This window comes from Humulus lupulus, chromosome 9 (genome assembly GCF_963169125.1).
Source record: "Humulus lupulus chromosome 9, drHumLupu1.1, whole genome shotgun sequence".
In the NCBI taxonomy this organism is placed as follows: Eukaryota; Viridiplantae; Streptophyta; class Magnoliopsida; order Rosales; family Cannabaceae; genus Humulus; species Humulus lupulus.
In genome coordinates this window covers 124,722,773-124,728,072 of record NC_084801.1, presented here as the reverse complement: position 1 = coordinate 124,728,072, position 5,300 = coordinate 124,722,773, and the positions used below count along the sequence as shown (strand labels likewise).

The window sequence follows — 5,300 nt, the reverse complement described above, 5'->3', positions numbered from 1 at the left end:
AGCTCGGGGAGTGCCAAATCTAGTAAAAATATGTTTATGCAGAAAATTAAGCACAGTTTTACCGTCATTGGCTCTAGTTGCTGCAGCCTCCACCCATTTGGATACATAATCCACTGCCAATAGAATATATTCATTGTTATAAGATGGTGGAAAAGGCCCCATGAAATCGATGCCCCATACATCAAACAGTTCCACTTCAAGAATCCCCTGTAGAGGCATTTCATTTCTCCTCAAGATGTTACCAGTTCGCTGACATCTATCACAAGCCTTGAAAAAAACATTGGCATCCTTGAATAATGAAGGCCAATAAAAACCACTTTGTAATACCTTAGCCGCCGTTCTTGATGCTCCAAAGTGCCCTCCACATTGTTGAGTATGACAGTGATTAAGAATGGATTGCATCTCTTCTTCAGGAACACACCTTCTGATAATCTGGTCAACACAATGCCTATAGAGAATAGGTTCCTCCCAATAGTAGTGTTTCGCCTTAGAAAAGAATTTCTTTAATTGCTGCTTTGACATCTCAGGCGGCACAATCTTGGCGACCAAGAAATTCACTATGTCAGCAAACCAAGGGACAGCTAAAGTCTCACTTACCCCAAACAACTGCTCATCAGGAAAGTGATCATTGATTTGCACTGCTTTCTTATTTTCAGTCTCCCCCACCTCAAGTCTAGAGAGATGATCAGCCACCACATTCTCGCTGCCCTTCTTGTCACGAATCTCCAAGTCAAATTCTTGAAGCAAAAGAATCCATCTAATCAGGCGGGGTTTGGCATCTTTCTTTGACATCAAATATTTAATGGCTGAGTGATCAGTGTAGACAATCACTTTGTTACCAATCAGATATGGTCTAAATTTGTCACAAGCAAACACAATAGCTAGCAACTCTTTTTCTGTAGTGGCATAATTCAGCTGAGCATCATTTAGAGTCTAACTAGCATAGTAAATAGACCTGAATACCTTGTCAATCCGCTGTCCCAAAACTGCCCCCACTGCGTAATCACTGGCATCACACATCAACTCAAAAAGCAATTCCCAATTCGGAGCTATCACAATTGGAGCAGAAATAAGCTTTTCTTTCAAGAAATTGAACGCCCTCAAACATTCATCATTAAAATCAAAGACAACTTCGTTCATAAGCAGATTTGAGAGAGGCTTGGACACTTTAAAAAAATCTTTTATGAATCTCCGATAGAACCCAGCGTGACCAAGAAAACTTCTAACTCCCTTGACTGAAACTGGTGGAGGCAGCTTTTCAATGGTAGAAATTTTTGCTCTATCTACCTCAATTCCCTCACTTGAAATTTTATGGCCAAGAACAATCCCTTCTTTCACCATAAAATGGCATTTCTCCTAATTCAACACCAGATTTTCCATCTCACAACGATGCAGCACGTTCTCCAAGTTACCCAAATAGAGGTCGAATGATGAACCAAAAACAGAGAAATCATCCATGAAAATCTCAATACACCGGTCTACCATGTCTGAAAATATGGCCATCATGCACCGTTGAAATGTTGCAGGGGCATTGCATAGTCCAAATGGCATTCTCCTGAAAGCAAATGTGCCATAAGGACATGTGAAGGTTGTTTTCTCTTGATCCTCTGGTGCAATAGCGATCTGATAATACCCAGAATACCCATCCAAGAAACAGTAGTAGCTATGGCCTGCCAATCTGTCAAGCATCTGATCAAGGAAAGGCAAAGGAAAATGATCCTTCCTTGTGGCCTTATTGAGCTTGCGGTAGTCTATACAAATCCGCCACCCCGTTACAGTCCTTGTTGGAATGAGTTCATTGTTCTCATTTTTCACCACAGTCATTCCACCCTTCTTAGGTACCACTTGCACAGGGCTCACCCATGCGCTATCAGAAATTGGGTAGATTACCCCAACATCCAACCATTTAAGAATTTGCACCAACACTACTTCCTTCATAGCTGGATTGAGTCTTCTCTGGGCCTCTATGGATGGCTTGCTATTCTCCTCCAACAAAATTTTATGCATCACTGTTGATGGGCTGATTCCTCTAATATCTGCCAAGGTCCACCCAATGGCCAATTTATGCTCCCTTAGAACCCTCAATAGTTTCTCCAATTCTACCTTTGACAGGTCAGCTGACACAATGACAGGTAAAGTTTCATTCTCTCCCAAATAAGCATAGCGCAAGTGATCTGGGAGGACCTTTAATTCCAACTGCAGTGGCTGCTGAGTGGAGGTTAGCGGTTTATCAGTCGCATCTGCTAGTTCTTGAAACTTCTTCCAATATGGTAAGAACGAGTTGATCCAGTTTACACATTCTCTGATCTCAGCATCATCATCATCGTCGCCCTCATCACCCAATAATACGGCCTCTAAGGAATCACTGCTCATTCTTCTCTTGGAGACTGCCTTTTCTATCACATCCACATTAAACCAACTGTCACTAGCCACCGGATACTTCATAGACTTGAAGACATTAAAGACCACCTCATCTCCTTGAACTCTAAGCTTAAGCTCTCCTTTGTGAACATCAATAAGAGCTTGGCCTGTGGCTAGAAATGGCCTATCGAGGATAATTGGGACATCTGTGTCCTCCTCCATGTCCAGAACAATAAAGTCAGCTGGAAATATGAACTTATCCACCTTCACAAGAACATCCTCAATAATACCTCGTGGATGTGTCAACGATCGGTCTGCGAGCTGTAAAGTGACAGTTGTTGGTTTTGCCTCCCCCAAACCAAGTCTTTTAAACACAGATAAGGGCATCGGATTGATACTTGCCCCCAGGTCACATAAGGCGTGCTTACATTCAAACTTGCCAATGGTGCAAGGTATGGTGAAACTCCCCGGATCTCTCAGCTTTTGGGGTAATTTCCTTTGTAAAATCGCGCTGCACTCTTCAGTGAGTGCTACAGTCTCATAGTCCTCCATTCTCCTTTTCTTTGATAGAATCTCCTTCATGAACTTAACATAACTGGGCATCTGCTCCAAGGCCTCAGCAAAAGGAATGTTTATGTGCAGCTTTTTAAACACCTCAAGAAACTTAGAAAACTGTTTATCAAGTGTAGTCTTTCTAAGCCTCTGAGGGTATGGAACTCTAACTGGCTGCTCAATAACAACTGGCGGACTCTGTTCTGACTGCTGATGGTCTTCAGTAACCCTTTCTGAATCAGACTGTTCACCCATCTCTTTATTCCGAACCACTGCCTGTGGAGGTCTAGGTTGCTCAGTTTGCTTCCCACTCCTCAGAGTAATTGCCTGAACTTGCTCCTTGGGGTTGACTTTAGTATTACTAGGCAAGTTTCCCTGGGGTCTGTTATTGAGCATATTGGCCAACTGCCCAACCTGTGTCTCAAGGTTTCGAATAGAGGATCTGGTCTAAGTCATAAATTGAGTCTGAGTATTAGTAAGAGTCAACAAGGCAGCTTGCAATTCATTAGGCCTCTCAGGTTGAGGCATTGATTGTTGAGGCCTAGGCTGTTGTGATGACGAAGCTTGATTCATAGGTGGCTGAGGCATGTTATTTTGAATTTGGCCCTGAAACTGAGGTTGTTGGCCTTGATTATTCTTCCACGAAAAATTGGGATGATTTCGCCACCCAGGATTGTAGTTGTTGGAGAATGGATTATTGAGTGGCCTTTGAAAGTTTCCCACCGCTTGAACTTGGGCATGATCCATTGGGGTGTTATTATTCATACAGATAGGGCACTGATCGACAGAATGAGGACCACCACACATTTCACACCTCACTGCCATTTGAACCGCATTAGCAGATACACTGCTCTGTTGTAACTGCTTTGTCAGAGAGGCTACTTGCGCTGTTAGAGCAGTGATTGCATCCAGCTCATGCACCCCAGCTACCTTTCTAACTCCTGATGATCTTTCCTCAAACCATTGATGATTGTTTGTGGCCATGTCCTCTAGCAGCTCATAAGCACCAGTTGTGCTCTTGCTCATAAAAGTGCCACCTGCTGCAGCATCAATAATGGTTCTGGTTGTAGGACATAAACCATTGTAGAAATTCTGTACTAGCATCCACTATTCAATGCCATGATGAGGACATCTTCTCAGGAGTTCCTTAAACCGTTCCCAAGCTTCATACAGTGACTCTCCGTCATTCTGGCAAAAGTTATTTATCTCTCCCCTCAATTTAGCAGCTTTGGACGGAGGGAAGAATTTGGACAAAAATTTCTGAGCTAGATCTTGCCAGGTGACAATAGAGTTTGGTTGCAGAGAGTTCAGCCAACTTTTAGCTCTGTCCCTTAGAGAAAATGGGAAAAGCCTAAGCTTGATTGTGTCATCACTCACCCCATTATATTTGATGGTTCCACACAACTCTAAAAAGTTGGACAAATGGGTGTGAGGATCTTCAGAGGGCAACCCATTGAATTGCACAGAGGACTGCACCATTTGTAGAATAGCAGGCTTTATTTCAAAGTTGTTGGCCTCTACAGCTGGTGGGCGTATACTATTTTGTACTCTCGTCAGAGTGTGTAGCACATAATCTCTCAGGCTCCTCTCAGCATTGGTCTGAGCCTGAACCCCTTGTACAACTCCAAGAGTTAGAACATTCCTGCCATGCCCGTCATTCTGTGCCATCTTCACAGATTTCTGGGCCTCTCTCTTGTTCTTTCTGATTTGATTGCAAGACTTTTCAATCTCAGGATTCAGAGGAACAAGTGTGTCTTTTCCTTTTCTGCCACGCATATACCAAAATTCACTTGAGATAGACAAATTAAGCAACTAAACAGATTAGAAACAAGAGAAATTAAAATCAAATTAGAATAAAAATTAATTAGACTGATATTGATAATTATTTTCAGTCCTCGGCAACGGCGCCAAAAACTTGTTGCGATTTTTTTGCTATGCAAGTGCACACAGTCGCAAACTCGTAATAAAATGGTAAAACCAAGTATCGTCCTCAAGGACTGATTTATCAATTACCAGTCAATTAATTTCTTGTTCTATTTGATGAATTGAAATTCTTGATTTTTGTAAATACACCAAAAGAAACTATAAATTGCAGAAACAATAATTAAAAATTGAATGGAATAACAATTAATAGAAAAACTTTTAATTTAATCACTGAGAAACAATTAGGATATTCAATCTCATCAACTATCCTCCCTATTATTCTCTAATGCAAAGTTTGAATTCTTCTTCTTTTTACCTAATTCAATTAACAAGTTGATACAGCAGCCTATAATCATACTGTGAATTATAAACTCAACCTAGGTGACAATTTCCTATATTTCTATGGTAAATTGAACCACACAGATAGCATTAATCTCACAACTTAATAACAGTTACACAATTAA

The 5,300-nt window shown here is 41.4% G+C and overlaps 1 non-coding gene across 1 annotated transcript; it reads left to right on the top strand.

The window, feature by feature from the left end:
* The first annotated feature begins 4,027 nt into the window (after positions 1-4,027).
* LOC133802832 (small nucleolar RNA R71) lies at positions 4,028-4,134 on the top strand. The gene has a single exon (XR_009877578.1). It is a non-coding gene; the product is annotated as a small nucleolar RNA R71 (small nucleolar RNA).
* The last annotated feature ends 1,166 nt before the right edge of the window (positions 4,135-5,300 follow it).